Consider the following 19132-nt stretch of genomic DNA (forward strand, 5'->3'; position numbering starts at 1 on the left):
CAAACTACATAGACTCTGTCTCAAAGACGCAAAAACTGTAAATAGAATGATGATCCTTGTTGTGGGGTTTGGTTGGGGTTGAGGAGAAGTTGTTGGCTTGGGTTTTTATTTTTTGGTTTTTTTTGAGACAGAGTTCGATGTAGTCCAGGCTACCCTCAAACTCATTATAAAGTTGAGGTTGGCCTTGAACTCCTGACCCCTCTAACCTCCACCCCAACCAACTGCTGAGATTAGTCATTTACCACATACTTGTTAGTTTTGTGTATCAACTTGACAGCAACTAAAATCATCAGAGAGGAGGCACCTCAGTTCAGGAAATGCTTCCATGAGATCTAGCTTTATTTTCTAAATTAGTGACCAGTGTTGGAGGGCCCAGCTCATTGTGGATGGTGCCATCCCTGGGCTGGGGGTCCTGAGTTCTATAATAAAGCAGGCTGAACAAGACATGGGAAACAAGCCAGTAAGCAGCACCCTTCATGGCCTTTGCATCAGCTCCTGCCTCCAGGATCCTGCCGTGTTTTGAGTTCCTGTCCTGCCTTCCTTCAGTGATGAAGAGCAATATGGAAGTGTAAGCCAGGTAAACCCTTTCCTCCTCAGTTTGCTTTTTGGTCATGGTGTCTCTTCACAGCAATAGAAACCCTAACTAAGGAAGTTGGTACCAGGAGTGGGATATTGCTATAACAGACATGACCATGTTTTGGGGAGGATTGTGGAAGGACTTTGGAACTTTGGGCTAGAAAAGCCACTGTACTGGATGGTTATATTTGTCAATTTGACACAAGCTAGAATCATCAGAGAGGAAGGAGCCTCAGTTCAGGAAATACTTCTACGAGATCCAGCTGTAAGGCCTTTTCTTAATTGAGGATCGATGTTGGAGGACCTGTTGTAGGTAGTGTCATCCTTGGGCTATTGGCATTGAGTGTTGAGCACTCAGAGCGATGATCTTTAGGAGTTTGGAAGACAAGAGTGTTGAGGGCAATGTGAAGGATGGAGGCCTGGCTTGTGAAGTTTCAGAGGGAAGATTAAAGGCTCTGTCAGGGTTGTTTGCTTTTTTGATTTAAGACTTCTGTGGTTCTGGTTAGTTGGAGCTGAAGAATCAGCTGTGATTAACAAGAGACCAGAATGACTGAAGTGAATGAAATCCTTGTGTTACTGCAACAATTGATCCTGGTTAGCTGGAGCTAAGAAATTAGTGATGATTCAGAAGAGGCCAGAATCACTGAAGTGAAATTTTCTGGGAAGCATTTCCTGAGAACACAGAGAATCTGTGTTTCAGTGGTAGCCACAATTGTACTTTGTGATGTAAGACTTGGTAATATGTAAGAGTCATCCAGGTGGTGCTGGTTTTGAAGGCATGAAGGGATCATGAAGAACAGCCGAGGCTTGGCACTGTGAGAGGCCAGAAGAGGCCACTGGTGCAGGCAGCTGATGGCCAAGACTGAAGATGCCAAGACTCAACATGCAAAGATGTTGAGGCTTGGCATCAGGAAGAGAGCTTAGGAGAAGCTATTGGTGAAAGTGCAGCCCAGTTGCAGTAGAAGACCCCAGCAGTTTTGGAGATGCCAGAATCATAGGATACCAGCACCAAGAACAGCAGCAGCTGTAGAGTGGAGCCAGCTAGAGCCTGGAAGACAAGCTGTGTGTGCTACAGAGGGTGGAGCTGGAGAAGTGACCCAACCCCTTTGGAGGAACCCAAAAGATTGTAAGTGGATCCCAGAGATTGCATGGCTGAAATTTTCTTTGCTTTGCTTTGATTGTGACTGTGCCCTGATTTCCCTCTTGAAATAAGAAAGTATTTTCCTCAAGCCTCAACTCTTAAAAATCCTTTTCCACGGGGATGAAAAGATGGCTTAGTGGCCAAAAGCTCTTGCTGCTCTTGCAGAGAGGACCAGAGTTTGGTCCTCAGCACCATGTAATGGCTCACAGCCATCCATAACTCCAGTTCCAGGGGATCTGACACCCACTCCTGACCGCCACAGGCACCAGGCATACATGTGGTGATCAGACACGCATGCAGGCAAAACACCCATGCACATAAAATAAAATAAATCTAAAGGAAAAAATTAAAATCTTATTTTATTTTTCAGAGGTGGGGAAGGCGTCTCATTTAGCCAAACCTAGTCTCAAACCTGCATAGCCAAGGCTGGCCTTGGACTCCTAATCCGTTTATCTCCACTTTCCAAATTCAGCGACTATAGGCATCTGCAACTATAACTAGCTTTCTAATTTTTTTTGATATGTATTTTTTCCACCAATTCCTTTACATTACTTATTTTGTGTATATGTCTGTGGGCACATGCATGCCACACTGTGTCTGTCTGTCTGTCTGTCTGTCTGTCTGTAGATCAGAGGACAACCTTTAGGAGCTGGTTCTCTCCTTCCACTCTCCAGGATTCAAACTCAGTCCCTCAGGCTTGACAGCGAACACTCCTACCTGCTGAGCCACCTTAGTGATGCCATTTTCCAATTTAAAACTACGTATATAGTTATATTTGAGGGGCCGGGAGGTGTCTCTGTGGATAAGAGCACTTGTTGCTCTTGCCGAGGACCAGAGTTCAGTTCTTAGCACCCACATGGAGTCTTACAACTATAACTCCAGTTCCAGGGGGTGAGGAGTGGAGATCCAGCTTCTTCTCCTGGCTTCCAAAGGACGACATTTCATACACATGGTGCACATATACACATATGGGTTAAACACCCATACATGTAAAGTAAAAATAAGTAAGTATTTTAAAAGAATTATATTGTAAATGAGTCTCTTAAAGATAGCATTTTTTGACATGAATATGTTGCTCTCTCTCTCTCTCTCTCTCTCTCTCTCTCTCTTCTCTCTCTCTCTTTGAGACAGGGTTCCTGTTTGTTGCCTTGGCTGTCCCAGAACTAGCTCTGTAGAACAGGCTGACCTTGAACTCACAGAGATCCTTCCCAGTATTGGGAATAAAGGCATGCACCACCACTGCCCAGTCTCTATTTTTTAATTGACATATTTAAACCATTTGTATTTACTGTAATCAGTAATGTGCTAGGGTTTTGGTTCACTACTTGTTGTATTATGTGTTTTGGGGTTTTGTCTGTGTCTTTCATCTCTTTGCTTCCTTTTTTTTTTTTTTTTTTTTGGCCTTCCTGTGGACTACTGAAACTTTTCTATTGATTAAACTATTATCTTCTTCTTTCTTCAAAGCCGGGAATCTGGCCCAGAGCCCTGTGGATGCTAGGAAGGTACACCGTGTTAGAGTCATAGCCCTAGTCTCAGTTTTCTGTGTGGTGTATGCATTCGTGTATGTATGTTCACATGTGTGGTTTTCGTGCTTATAGAAGCCTGAGGTCCATGTTTGGTGTCTTTCTCAGTCACTCTCTACCTTGTGTGTTAAGTCAGGACCTCCAGCGGAACCCAAAGCTCCTGTTCCACTAGTCTGACTAGCCAGCTTGTTCTGGAGATCCCCTGTCTCTGCCTATTGCACACTAGGATTAAAGAAGGGCGGCCACTCCCAGCAGCCCTTGTTACATCCATTCTGTCAACTTGACCACATCTGGAATCAACTCCAATGCAAGCCACTCAGCACTCCCATGAGGGATTTTTCTCAGTCAGATTGTTTGAAGCAGGAAGCCCCATCCTCAATGTGGGCAGGATTTTCTGATAGCAGCTCAGATAGGAGGACCCAGAAGAAGAAAACTGCTATCTGCCAGCTTGCTCTCACTCTCCATGGCAAGGTCATCTATCCTGTTGCTGAAGCATCTTTCGCTGGTATTAAAATCAACTTCTTCGAGATTCCAATATAGACTAAAAAAAAAAATCAGCAGCTCTCCAAGAATCCTCCAGAACTCATACATATAAAATAAACAAATCTTTTAAAATATTTTTTTGAAGTTATAAAACTTGGGGCACATACAGTTTCAGGAGATTCAATGCCCTCTTCCCTGGCACCTCCAACAATACCTGTACACATGTATTCAAGTGCATACACACACACACACACACACACACACACACACACACAGAGAGAGAGAGAGAGAGAGACAGAGACAGAGACAGAGACAGAGACAGAGACAGAGACAGAAGTCTAGGTATTTTGGTACATACCTTTAATTCCAGCTCTCCAGAGGCAGGGGCAGGTAGATTTCTGTGAGAATGAGAGGCCAGCCCAGCTGGGGCTATATAGTGAGACCCTCTTCTAAAATAAGATAAAAATAATAGGAAATATTAATATATAACAATACATATCTCTAACTTTAATTCTTTCAATACCTACTTTTAATGATGGTTCTTTAATGTTTTAATTCCCCTTGTAGCCCACCACCCACCAGAAGTAGTAGAAAAGAAAGGATAAAGGGAAAGTGGACCTGTTTAGAGATGGTTCTTTGGAGCAGTTCCTGTCTGTGTTGTCTGGAAATGGACAGTTCAGTTCACAGGTGAGCAGTGGCATCTTCATCCACTCACAAACTTATAGATACACCAGCAACCCAGTTCAATAGTATCAGGATAGCAGCAGTGGTGGAATGACCTAGCAGAGACAACAAAGCCTCAGTTGAACCAGCACAAGTCAGCAGGAGGGACCAGGACCAGCAGGGATGCCAGGAGAAGTTCTCTGGGGTGTCTCTCTTGACAAAGGGAAGATCAGCAAAGGTGGGAGACCAAGAAGTATTGTAGAGCTCTACCAGCAAGCCCAGCCTCTGTCACTGTCCGTTGATTCCTATTTATTTATTTATTTATTTATTTATTTATTTATTTATTGGTTTTTCGAGACAGGGTTTCTCTGTGTAGTCCTGGCTGTCCTGGAACACTCTGTAGATCAGGCTGGCCTCGAACTCAGAAATCTGCCTGCCTCTGCCTCCCAAGCACTGGGATTAAAGGCATGCGCCACCACTGCCCGGCTGATTCCTATTTATACTTCCTCCAAACATCATGTGTCCTCCACTGGTCTTAGCAAAACTCCATGTGAGTCTGTATCAGCTGACATCACTCTGCCAATCATCCAGAGTCTGTGGAAGCGGCAAGAAGCCACAGCACATCACCAGAAAATTTTTTGGTGTGTTTCTCTCTGTGGAGTCCTGACAAATGGAGCTCAACTATGCAGTGTAAGGCAGACTAATACATACATGTTGTTAACAAAGAGTCCTTCATCACGTGTCCTTTCAAATGCTTGCTTTAGCAGAGCATCCTTTCACCTGTGTCTGCTTCAGTGAAACAGTCCTTCAGGAGTCTGTCTTAGTGAAACATCCTTTCACCTGTGTCCAATTCAGAACACTCCTTCACGTGTTTGCCTCAGCAAAATACCATCCGACACAACTGACTTTCTGAAGAACCCTTAAGTTTCCACTTCGTATATCACTGTATATTATTATTATATACTAATGTATAGTATGTATACTATTATGTATGTATGTAGTATGTATGTAGTATGTAGGAATGGCTAGAAAAGCCATTCCTTTTCCCATGCTTGCCCCCCATGCTCTGTGTACCTCCTGATTGTCTATGGTACTCTGTTTCCTTGCTTCTGTTTGGAGAATGTTAATGTTGGGTAGAAGTTATTAGTTTACTTCTATAGTAAAAACATGAGATTTGCTTGTATTCTAGAAGATCATTCTCCCTGGACATAGGATCCTGGGATGACACCTCTTTTCTTTCCCCATTTGGAAACTATTATTCCATTTCTTTCTGGCCACCATGGTTTCTGGAAAGAGATCTTCTGTCACTGGTACTGTGCCCCATAGGTAATACATTCATTTTGTTTTCCTGTCTATCTTCAAGGTTTTCTTCTTTGGCTTTGAGTCATTTAATTCTGTTGAGTGTTAGATTTGGTGCTGTCCTATTTGAGGTCCACTTGGCCTCCTGAATCTGGAGGTTTGTCTGCTTTTGCAGATCCCAAGGTTCGCCATCAGCCCCTGTTTTGCATTTTTCCAGGGGACTCTCCTGATACAGATATCAGATCGTTGCTATCCTAAAGATCTCTGAAGCTGTGTTCACTTTTATTCTATGTTTTACAGCGAGTCCTGCTGTTCTCTCTTCCAGTTCAGGGAGTTTTCTCTTTAGTTCCTGGTTTCTGCAGCGCAGCCACCCACAGAGCTGTCAATTGCACTTACTGTGTCTTTTCAGTTCTAAAATTTCCATTTGGAGTTCTTTTGTTTCTTCTGTTTCTTTAAAAGAATTTTTTAAAAATGTGTATGCATGTGTTTTGCCTATGTAGATGTCTGTGCATTACATGTGTGCCTGGTGCTTGCAGGGGCCAAAAGAGGGCAGAAACTGATCCCCTAGAAACTGGAGTTATAACTGTGAGCCACCATGTGGGTGCCGGGAATTGAACCCAGGTTTTCTGGAAGAAGAGACAGTGCTCTTTGCAGCTCTTTACTGAGACTGTCTAATTTTGGATTTGTCTCCAGCACTTCTGTAGTTGCGTATTTCATGATGACCACTTCCGCTTCCTTACTAGAGTATACTGACAATTCTGTCATTTTAGCATTGGGATTTATTGATTGCATTAAAAAAAAACCTGAGTTTGGGGGGTCTTTGGTTATCTAGATAGGTACTTTTTTTGTTTTTGTTTTTGTTTTTTTGTTTTTTTTTTAGATTCCAGGTGTCTCTGAAGCCTTCTCTTCTGTGTCAGGCTGACATTCCCTGCTATGCTCTGGTAGGGCAAACCTGAGCCTGGTGGGGCAGAAGGTGGGAGCAGGAGCACAAGTTCCTTACTTGCTGACACCTGTTGCTCATCACTGTAGAGCAGGGCGGTACAATTCCACTGACACCCCCGTGGGATACCCTCTGACTGCTGAGTCACACCAAAGTCCTCCCCCATCCACTGTGCTTCCTCTGATAACGACTACAGAGGGGAAGAATTGAGACAGCTCGTAACTGCCAAGTTGGACGGTTCCACATACAAGGACACCTCTGTTTCTGCAGCAGGGGGGACTTCATTATTAGCTGGTAAAAAGTTGGGGTGCTTCAAGGATAGCCTAGCAAATACAGAAAACTATAGTGTCCCTGCTCTAGTAAGGATGAAAATTCAACTCCAGATTTTTTTTTTCTGTGCTTTTTGTCCAGAGTAAGGTGGTATTAAGTAAGACATTTTGTCTAGTGAGGAAGCCTCTTTCCTGGTACTTCAATTAGAGACAGGCTTTATGTGTTTGCTCTGTTTGTTCTAGCTCTTATCTGTGCCCACAGGACCTCAGGGCTGTTGGTATCTTCAGCTCCACGTGCAGAACAGAAGACAGAACAAAAGCCAGGGAATTCCCTGACGTGCTGTTCCCTAGCCTGGGAGCCTTCTCTCTGCCTTTCAGCATCTTCTTGGGGTTGTTCACACATCACTTCTGGTGTTCTTAGTTGCACTTAGTGGAAGGCATAATGGAAACACTGGCCTGTCCACCTTCCCAGAAACAGCTCACTCAAGGGGTAGCGGGTGAATGTGAACACCATCCCTGATCTGACCTTGAATCAAGCAATTAGTGTCTATTAAATCATGGGTCTAATAGTGCTGGATTGAGTGTACATGTGTGTGTGTGTGTGTGCGTGTGTGTGTATGTGTTAGTAGTTTTCATTGTTGTATCACTGACATGTGATAAACCACACATTTTAAATGTGTTGAATTTTGACATAGGTATACACTCATGAAACTATCGACACATGCAACGCGGTGAACATCTTTTCTTTGGTTCCCTTGTTTGGCACTCCCCTTGCCATACCCCAAGTATCCACATGTTTGTAATATTGAAAAACTGAGCCAGGTGACAGCGGCGGAGGCAGCGGCGGTGGCGGTGGCAGTGGTGGTGCACACCTTTAATCCCAGCTCTAGGGAGGCAGAAGCAGGCTGATCTTTGTGAGTTCAAGGCCAGCCTGGTCTACAGAGTTCCAAGACAGCCAGAACTACATGGAGAAATCCTGTCTTGAAAAAAAACAAGAAGCCGGGCGGTGGTGGCACACGCCTTTAATCCCAGCACTTGGGAGGCAGAGACAGGTGGATTTCTGAGTTCGAGGCCAGCCTGGTCTACAGAGTGAGTTCCAGGACAGCCAAGGCTATACAGAGAAACCCTGTCTCAAAAAACAAAACAAAACAAAAAAAAAAACAAACAAAAAAAGAAAAAAAAAAAAGAAGAAAAACAAAAACTAGAGTAGTGGTGCATGATTTTAATGCCAGCCTTCAGGAGGTAGAGGCAGAAAAGTCAGGAGTTCAAGTTCAGCCTCAACTGTGTAGCTAGGTCACGGTCAATCTGGGCTCCCAGTGAAATCATCAACAAAGGTGACTATTTCTAAATAATTATGAAAGGTAAACATGAAAGAAGCCAGTCAAAAAAGCCCAACATAAACTAAGTAAGTCCATGTACATGCATACAGACAGGCATACACATACACAATGTGTATGTTGTGTTACAGCACAACCTATATGGTATATAGATAGATAGCATATCTCCATATGGAACTGTTTCATTCCTATACTATCTAACATTAAGTATTCCCAAACAGCTATTTGAAAAATCTTCCCACAGGGCAGGTGAGATGGCTCAGCAAGTAAAGGCTCTTGTCAAGGCTGGCGACTTGAGTTCTCTCCCCAGGACCCACAGAGAAGGAGAGAATGATCCTGAGATTTGTTCTCTGACAATAAGCAAATGAGTGGAAAACAACATTTTTTTTTTTTTTTTAAATCTTGTCCAGACATGGTAGTACACACCTTTAAAATTAGTTCTTGGGAGGTGGGAGCAGGTTCTTCATCTCTCTGAATTCCAGCCAGCCAGGGCTGCATAAGTGAGACCCTGTCTCAAAAGAAAAAAATAATCTCCCCAAGGTCCACCTTCAGAATCTGAACTCTGAAGTTGTACACCCTAAATGGCCTTTCAGCTCTTAGGCATTGGAGAGATGATGAAGGGTACTGTAGATGACTAAGGAAAGACTTCAAAGGGGACCAGAGGGTGTGTCCAGCCTTAGCTGGCTAGTCCTCTGCTTACAAGGCCGTTGGCAAGTCTTTGCCTGTCCCAGAACCCCAGGCCCCCTTGTTTACAATCATGGGTGAAAACAGAGCTGGCTCGGATTCCAGGGATGAGATTGTTAACAGCCCAGTGCTGAGCAGGGGAGGTGGTGCTCTTGGATAGGGTAGTCCTCGCAACTCAGTTCAGTGTCAGTGCTGGGCTGGGCTGGGCTGGGGCTGAGCTAAACGCCTGGGTCCTGGGAAGCTCATGGAGCCACTCAGCCCCGTATGCCCCTTTTGGAGGTCTATCAGTCCCACCAGGCTGACCAACTTTACTGTCTGTATTTTCACTCCTGCCTCAGTTCCCTTCAGGTGCTGTAGCTCTCCTCTCTAGCTCTCTCAGCCCACTTTGGCTGGAAGAGACCCTACAGTTAGAAAGCAATGTGTAGGGGGGGCTGAGGCAGTGAAGATGGTACACCCAGCTTTGTGCCTATATCTCCTTATGAGTTCATGGAGAATGAGCTCATGTGGTCCAAAGAAAAGCCGTGCTCGGGGAAACCAGGAGAACCCAAGAAGAAAAGGACTGTGCTCAAGCACATAGGGTTGGGGAGTCGAGGCATGATTCTGCCCCTGAAGACTCCTCTTGCCCCTCTGCACTTCAGTTTGTCATCTGTGAAGCAGAGGGAGGACCATGATGATGATAAGGAGGATGAGGAGGATGAGGAGGATGAGGAGGCAGAAGAGGAGAAGGAAGATGAGGAAGAGGAGGAGGAAGATGGAGCATTCTCTTAAAATTCGGAGAAAATATATACAAAGGCCTTGGGATAGGACCTGGTACCTGTGACAGACTCCTCCCAAATACTTATATTATTTTTATTTATGGGTGATGAGTGAATGCCACACGTACACAGGGGCCCACAGGAGATGGTTTCAGATCTCTTGGAGATAGTTACAGGCACTGTGTACTGTCTGATATGGGTGCTGGGAACTGAACTTGGATCCTCTTCAAGAGCAGCAAGGCTCTTAACCTCTGAGCCATCTGTCTCGCCTGTGTTATTTTCTTTTTAAAGATTTATTTTGCTTTTTGATCATGTGTAGGTGTTCGATTCCCAGGAGCTGTAGTGATAGGCTATTAGAAATAGGTTAGTAGGTTATTAGTTATGAGGCTCTGATGTGGGTGCTGGGAACTGAACTCTGGTCCTCTGGACGGGAAGGACAAGCTCATAACCTTTGACCCATCTCCCCACCCTGCTTTGTCTTTAGTTTTGTTTTGTCTGAAACAGGATCTCATTATGTAGCCTTAGTGAGTCTGGAACCTGCTATTTAGACCAGGTTGGCTTTGAACTTGTGTCAGTTACTAGCCTTTGCTGAGTGCTGAGATTACAGATATAGACCACCATATCCCCCTGAAATGTGCTCTCTCTCCCCCCAATACATCCTCCTGTTCCATGCCATGGATTATTTGGGGACTGGGGTGGGGATAGTGCCCAGTGAGGGATTCCATATCAGATTCTGACCAGCCCTGTATGCAGTAGGCAGCCCAGACCCAGGGCCTAAGTCAGGCATTGTGCTGGGAGAGGGAGGGAAGAGGCATCAGCCCTGAGCACTTGGAAGTGTCCCTGAGGACAGAAGAAGGTATCTAGGGCCAATCCAGCCCTGTCTTGGAATGGACACCATTGGGAGCTCAAAGGTGGTTTCTCGCTCTGCTGTGGTAGCACTGAAGTCAACAAACAACTGTTAAGAGTGCGTGGTGCCTTCCTGGGCTGAGGGCAGTCATTTTTTATCATTTGTAATTCTCTCTGGGCATTTGTAAGAGCCCCCCAAGCCTCACCTCAGATACCAGAAGCCTTTCTCTAAAGCGACCCTTCAGCTCCCAGACTTCACAACCCATTTGTACCTCTCTGCAGGTACCGCAGACTCATTGCCTGCCTCACAACAGTAGATGGTCCCCAAGCTCCACACATGCACAGTTTTGCCAGATTCTAGCACCTCCCACCGTTTGCTCAGGTCCTAACTTCTGTTGCTTTCTCTCCCCTCCATCCCCCTCCTCCTCTCTCCCCTCCTCTGCTTTCAGTACCTAGGCAAACATCCTACCATTGAGCCATCCCCAGTCTCTTTCTTTTACCATCTAAACCAACCTGTCTCTCTCCATCCTTTCTCCCTCCTCTCCTCTCTCTCCTTTCTTTTCCTTTTTTTCTCCCTCCTCTTTCACTTAAAAAATATTTATCTTTGCTGTTTGTTTTTTTGAGATGGTCTCTCTGTATAGCCTGGGCTGGCCTTGAACTCAGAGATCAGTCAGTCAGCCTGATCTAACCTAGGACTAAAGGTGTGTGCTGCCACCATCTGGCTCTTCTTTCTAAGCATTTTTGATCTCTCTCTCTCTCTCTCTCTCTCTCTCTCTCTCTCTCTCTCTCTCTCTGTGTGTGTGTGCATGCATGTGCATGCTATGTGTGTTGAATGTGTGGTATATATGGGGCTGTATGTGTGTGGTATATATGTGAATATGTATGTATGTGTACATGGTATATGTGTGTGGTGTGTATGTGGTGTGTTCGTGTATGTGGTGTGTGTGTATCCATGTTTCACAGCATATGTGGGGAGGTCAGAAGACAACCTATAGGATTCAGCTCTCTCTTCTAGGTAGGTCTGGGTTCTTCAGGCTTGATGACAAACCCCTTTACCCACTGAGCCATGAGCCAGCCCCATGCTCAGTTCATTTTCCTTATTTTTTTGTTTTGTTAAAGGATTTTAATTTTGTGTTCTGCCTACATACATGTAAGTACATCTTGTGTGTGTGGTGCCTGAGAAGATCAGAAGAGAGCATGGACTTCTGAGGACTGGAGTTACAGAGCATCCAAATGGCATTCATAACTATCTGTAACTCCAATTTCAGAGGCTCTGACCCCTCTTCCACCCTCCATCAGCCCCAGACATGCCTGTGGTGCATATACATATAGTATATATATAATACATACATACATACATGTAAAACACTCATACATTAAAAGAAAAAAGACTACAGCAAGAGTTAGAAAAGTGTGAAATCTTCCCAAGACTTTCTCCTTGAAAACGGTCCAGAGATGAGAAGAAAAGGAAGTGAAAAAAACAGGTGTGGTGGTGAAGACCTATAACCCGCTAACGGGGAGGCTGAGGCAGGAGGATTATGAACTTGAAGCCAGTCTACATCACACAAAGAATTGAAGGCCAGATTGTACAACTTAGCACAGAACCCGCCCCCCTCATCCCCCTTCTTTAAAACTCACTATACAGGGCAGGCTGGTCTCGAACTCACAGAGATCTACTGCCCCTGTCTCTTAAAGGATGGGATTAAAGGTATGTACCACCATGCCTAGCCGGACCATATCTTAAAATAATTCTCTGTTTTTAAAAGACTGGAGCTTATAGCTCAGTGAGAACACTTACCAAAAACAAGTCCTATATTCAAACTTCAGTACTGCAAGGGGGAATAACAAGAGAACAGCGAATATCTTTTCAGGACTTGGACCTGCTGATGGATGTTGTAGCTCCCAAGGGAGTTGTGAGTTCACCATGGAAACATGGCTCTTGGCTTCCTGGGCCTCCCAGCCTCTACCTGGAATAGGCAGCACTGGTTCTATTTCACACACAGAGAAACTGAGGCCCAAGAGTAGAAGAGTCTACCCAAAGGGAAATGACTTAGTTAGTAAGGGGCTCACTATCCAGGAGGACCAGTGTGTGATCCCAAGAGCCCATGTGAAGAAAAACAAGCCAGATGTGGTAGCACAGGCTTGTAAATCCTGCTGCTAGAGAGGCAAAGACAGGAAGCTCCCTGGGGCTCGCTGGCCAGCCAGCCTAGACTGCTTACTAAGATCCTGGCAAATGAGGTACCCTGTCTCAAAAAACAAGGTGGATAGTTTTCCTGAGGAATGGTACTTGAGTTTAACCTGTGGCCTATATGTGTGCTTACACACATTTACACACACACACACACACACAACACACACACACACACACACACACACACGAATATGCCTAAAGTAATACAGTTGCTCAGAATGCGAATTGGTGACCATGTCTGTTGGTGACTGTTTCTTAGAGCCCCAACATAATATAGAGTATGAGGGTCCTTGCCCATGTCACTCTCACACATGAGTCTCCTGCAAGGCCTTTACTCTCTCCCAACAGCCCAGCTCCCCTCTTGCCCAAAGAGCAGGCTTGGCAGAGCTACACCCAAGAAATGAAACTGGGAATCTCCAGCTCCCAGCCACCCAGGACAACTCCCAGCTTGGTAAATTCCTTTAAGTGGAGCTGGTGAGTGGTCACTGTCTTTGAGATCCTAGGCTCCTCTGCACAGGAACACTGGCATGCCTTTCCCTTGGCCAGTTCAGACGAAGGTTCTTGTGTTCCCCAACCCCAGCTGACAGTGACACAAGCCAGTCTTCCCAGGAAACTTTACATCAAAGGAGACGTGGACCAGGAGGGGTGGAGAGGAAAGACGTGGGCCCCTAGCTGCTTCTGCTTCCTTCCTGCAGGGATGCTGGTGAGGGGCCATTTCTATTTCTGATGGGCCAGGAAAGCAGTCCTCAGGAAGGAGGCTCAAGACAACAGTCCATCCCTCCCCCAGCCCAAAGCTCTCAGGGTCAGTCTCCCGAGGTCACTGTCTTGAGCATATGTGTGAACAGAGCAGCAGGATGGACAAGCTATTCTCTCAATGTACACCTGAGCACCTGTTTGTAGGCTAGGTGCCGGATACTAGGGCCACTCTGGTCCACAAGTACAGAACATAGTCTTTCAGAGTCCATAGTCTAGGGCAAGAAATAAGCCTTGATCTAAGTACCTACTAGTTACAGGGGTGAAGGAGATGGGGGGGCGGTGGTGTTGATAGAGATACAGAGAGGCCAGACTTACAGTGGAAGTGTCTGTTAATGGGAAAGGAGAGCAGTCAGATACCTGTGTGAAAGAAGTTCTGGCTTGAAGGAACCGCACAGGTAAAGGCCCCGTGTCAGATGCAAGCATAGCCTGCCCCATAGCAAGGGAGAAAGCCTGAGCCAAGCGTGGAGCTTGGTGAGCCTGGCCATACAGAATCTCAAAGGATGGTTTAGGGATCCATCTGAAGAGTAATAGATTGCTCATCAAGCTGCTCCACAGAGAAGAGGAACAGACTCCATTAGCATCTTGGGGGACAACCCTGTGGCTCCTTGTAGCGAGTATGCAGAGGGGCCTGTGGGGAGTAAGACAGGAAGTGAAAGCAAGCCTGTGGAGAAGAGGAGTTGGGAGGGCACAGCAGGAAGATGGCAGACTCTTCAGAAGACAAATATCTCTGATCATGGAGATTGGCTCCTGGAAGCCAAGAGATTAAAAAAAAGGGGAGGGGTCAGAAAAGCAATAACCTCAAGACTACCATTGAGTGTTGCTCTCTCTCTGTCTCTTTCTGTCTCTCTGTCTCTGTCTGTCTCTGTCTGTCTCTGTCTGTCTGTCTGTCTGTCTCTCTCTCTCTCTCTCTCTCTGTCTCTCTCGCACACACAGAGAGAGAGAGACAACCCAGCTGTATGCTTCTTCAAGTCTAACTTGTCCCTCTGGCCTTCCTCCTCCTCCTTCAAAAGGAGGCTTTGTGAGTGTCCGAGTGCCCCACAGAGGACACTGACACCCCATTTCGACACCCCCTTTTGTGGTCTTTTTGCTTTTGTAAACACCACCACAGTGAGCACTTGTGTGGCTGCATATTTCCACCCACGATTATAGACTCAAGTGCTCACACATGTCCTGGGGTGGTATGCCCAAAAGTAAACGGTCTTTGTTCTTGCTGCATTTTGCCAGACCGCCTTGTTGCTGTCTAAGGATGGACATCACCAATGAAGGACACCTTCCCAACACCTGAGGTCAAAGCCCTTGTACCTTTAATATGGATTCCTGGATGATAAAGAGCCCAAACACAACAAGTTATCTACAGGCCTCTGTGGTGTTCCTGGGCTGTTTAAATTCATACTCCTACTCTGGATTTCACACGTGCCTTGGCCAACAGTTGGAAGGATGAAGGTAAAATGATGTGTATTCAGTTCACAAGTGAGTCTTACGAACGAGGATTTTGGAGTGCCTACAAAGATCTGTCACCACTAGTTAGCAATTAGATGGTGTCTTACTCAGGGTTTCTATTACTGCACAAAACATCATGACCAAGAAGCAAGTTGGGAAGGAAAGGGTTTATTCAGCTTACTCTTCCACATTGCTGTTCATCACCAAAGGAGGTCAGGACAGGAACTCACACAGGGCTGGAATTTGGAGGCAGGAGCTGATGCAGAAGCCATGGAGGGGTGCTGCTTACTGGCTTGCTTCCCCTGGCTTGCTCAGCTTGCTTTCTTATAGAACCCAGGACTACCAGCCCAGGGATGGCACCACCTACAATGAGCCCTCCCCACTTGATCACTACTTGAGAAAATGCCTTACAGCTGGATTTCATGAAGGCATTTCCTCAAGGGAAGCTCCTTTTTCTGTGATAACTCCAGCTCGTGTCAAGTTGACACACAAAACTAGCCAGTACAGATGGGGACTTACAGAGCTGGGGGAGGGGGGGTTGTTTGATTGATTGATTGGTTGGTTGGTTGCCTGAGTGATTAGAGGCTCCCTGCAGAGCCAGTAGAATCATGCTGGCATCAATTCAAAGCTGTTTTGAACATTGGTTCAGTTCTGGTGATCCTGGGATCAGTCCTCAGAGCCAACCCACCCTCAGTACTAGAGCAGTGTCACTCATTGGACCTGTGAGAGACAGAGGTTCAGGGAGGGGGGAGGGGCAGAAGTGGACACTCTGCTGTCCCCTCACTGGCTCTCTTTTACCTCTCAGCCCAAAAGCAGGGATGGCAGGGGAAGGGAGCAGGTGCCCAGGAGTGGGTGTGGCCCTGACCATCAGTGTGGCTGGGGAGGATACAGGGTCTCCATTCAACCTGTTCCGTGGGGCCTTCTGCTGCCCCTGCCTTCATGAAGCTGGGCTAGGTCTGAGAGAAATGTATGAGAGCAGTGTGCTGAACTCACGGGACTTCCCACCACCTTTCAGGGAGTCAGCCCCAGCCAGCTAGCATCCCGAGTTAAAGCTGGCATCATGGCCACGGCCGCCAGCTGTGCACCCCTGGCGCCTTGGCTGGTGTTTCTGCATCACTGTGTGGCAGCCCTTCCACTTTACCAGGGTGTGCTCATCCATAAAAAAATTAATGGTCCCTGCGAATAAAGAGGTACAAACAGCAGAGGAAGGCTTTTTAGACAATCAATTAAAAGCCTAGGAGAGAGATTATCTCATTGAAATATCAATTTTTAATAGCCCTGCATCGTTGAGTTTCCTCTAAAAAAACTTTGCCCAGGCCATTAGCCTGCTTGCTTCTGACTTTGACTTCTGCTGCCTTGACAGAGCGGGGGCACTCCCCATAGCTGGGCTCCAGCGGAACGCAAGTGCTGGCTCACTTGTTCAATAGCTCGTTCAATTACCTACCCACCCATTGACCCTCGGCAGTGAATTCAGCTGGGCTGGGGTAACCTGATAAGCCAAGAGAAGGAATCACAGGTGAGTGAGGGACTAGGTCAGCACAAGCCAGGTGACCATGTCAACAGTCACAGAAGGGGAAGCCAGCTGGAAAAATGCTTATCAAGGAACAGAAGGGTAGGAGCCATGGAAGACAGGGCCAGGAGTCTGGGTGGCTGGAGGAGGCAGGGAAACACCTGTTACCTCCTTGTCCTTAGGAAGTGGCATTTGAAATGAGACTAGAATCATGTGAGGAAGGAAAGGTCCCATGCAGAAAGAATAACATGTCTGGTGCTCTTAGGCAGGAAGGGGTTTGGGATGTCGCAGGTCCCAGAGAGGAAGCTGAGGCTGGAGCAATGAGGGGTTGGGATGGAGCAGGAAACCTGGAAAGGGATACGATGAACATCCTGGCTCTGCAGGCCCAAGAAGGGGTGTGTGGTACACTCAAGTGCCCCATGAGCCTCTGGGACAGTGATGTGCTCACACCTGCTTTGAAACCCCAGTTCGTGTTCCTGAGCTGCTAAGGCACCCCAGGAAGCTGCTAAAGGCCTTGACTTGAGTTCCTCACCTGCAAGGTCGAAGAACAACTTTGATTGTCCCCCTGGGCAGTCAGAGGTGTGGCAGATGACCGAGACAGACTGCCCCACCCAGCACCTCCTCCTCCTCTCTTCTGCCCATCTTGGCAGCTTCTTCAGTTTACCCCTCGGGGACTTTGGGATCAGATAAGCTCTGTGTGATGACAGGTTCCCACCAGCCAAGTTCCCAAGAAGATAGCTACACCCCCAAACTCCAGCGTTCCAACCGGCAAAGGGGACCACAAATTGTCAAAGCTGATTGCTCTGTCCATCCTCATGGAACTAACTCCAGACACCTAAGTAGCCATCAGATTGGGAGTCTGAGATTGCACTGAGAAGGAGAGACTGGGTGGGGCTGGGTGGGGTGGTCTGTCTTTGCTCCTGGTCAGGACTCCAACCCCAAAATGGACACTTGCATGTTCCCTTTCTGGACAACTGTCTTCCCACACAAAAGGGACAAAGGTTGGGAGGCGACACACTGCTGACACGTGTGTCTTCTCATTTCCCATTGGCTATCCCCAATGTGCAAACTGGGGCTCAGAGACATGGTGCTTCTTGCTTAGTCAGTAGTGTAGGCAATCCTTGTCTACTTGGTTGCTTTCTTCCTAGTTCATTCCCCACTGCCCCCAACACGTGTATGCCAGTGTGTGTGTGTGTGTGCATGCACATGTGTGCAAGGTCATGTACATGGAGAGACCAAAGATCAATATCAGATGTCATCTTCAATCACTCTTCATCTTTTTTGTTTTTGTTTGAGACAGAGTTACTCTGTGTAGCTCTGGCTGTCCTGGAACTTGCTCTGTAGACCAGGCTGGCCTCAAACTTGGAGATCCGCCTACCTCTACCTCCCAAATGCTGGGATTAAAGGCTTTCACCACCACTGCCAGGCTCCATCTTTTTTCTTTCTTTCTTTTCTTTTCTTTTTCTTTTTCTTTTTCTTTTTTTAACAGGGTCTCTTACTCAATTAAGATCTCACTGATTCAACTAGCTGGCCAGCAAGTCTTTAGATCCTTCTGCCACCCAAGGCTAGAAGTACCGTCATAACTGTTTGATTTTGGTTGTTGCTTGTGTGTGTGTGTGTGTGTGTGTGTGTGTGTGTTTAAATACAGGGTCTGATTATGTAGCTCAGACTGGTCTTGAATTTTCAGCATGACTTCTTGACCCTAGCTCTGGAGTACAGGGATTACAGGCTGAAACCACCACACCTAGCTTGCCCGCTAGCCCTTCCTGGCTGTTTTTATGTTACCTTGACACAAGCTAGAGTCATCAGAGAGGAAGGAGCATCAGTTGAGGAAATGCCTCCATAAGACTCAGCTATAAGGCATTTTCTTAATTAGTGATCAATGTTGGAGGGTCCTAGTCCATTGTGGGTAGGAACATCCCAGGGCTGGTGGTACTATGTTTTATAAGAAAGCAGGCTGAATAAGCCATCAGAACCAAGCCAGTAGGCAGCATCCTCCATAGCCTCTGCATCAACTCCTGCTGCCTTGTTCCCGCCCTGCTTGAGTTTCTGTCCTGACTTTCTTCAGGACAGAACAGTGATGTGGAAGTGTAAGCCAAATTAACTCTTTCCTCCCCAACTTGCTTCAGTCGTGGTGTTTCATTCAGCACAGCAGTTGTTGTGTTTTATAAAAAAGATAAGGAGAGAAGGAATATGTTTGGTGGATGTGTAGTCAGGTGTGGGGAAGGGGGTGCCTATGTGAGCCCATGCTGAGGCATCCCTTCCCCCTGAGGGACCAGCCACAGGACAGTATAGTATAGAATAATCAGGGAATGGGGAGGGGAGTTGAGGGAGTAGAGACAGAGAAAGGCAGAGAGGGGGGGGGAGGGGAAGGATAGAGGAGGAGGGCAAGTAGCCCCTTTTAGAGTGAGTCAGGTACACCTGGCTGTTGCCAGATAACTGTGGGCAGAGCCTAGACTAAATGCCAACAGCAATATAGGTGTGAACCCCCATTCCTAGATCCCCCTGACTAAGACAGTAAGTCCTTCCTTTCTTTGTGGTGCTGAGGGTGGAACCCAGGGCCTTGCACAAGCCAAGCAAACGCTCTGCTCTTGAGCTCAACCCCTTGGGTTAACTGAATGTAGGAGCAGGAACCAAGGTTCAGGAGCTATTAGAAGGATCTATGATTCTCAGGATGGAGGTACAGGAGTAGGGATGACCTCGCTAGACCTCAGCTTCT

The sequence above is a fragment of the Arvicanthis niloticus genome, chromosome 18, assembly GCF_011762505.2.
Source record: "Arvicanthis niloticus isolate mArvNil1 chromosome 18, mArvNil1.pat.X, whole genome shotgun sequence".
NCBI classification, from domain to species: Eukaryota; Metazoa; Chordata; class Mammalia; order Rodentia; family Muridae; genus Arvicanthis; species Arvicanthis niloticus.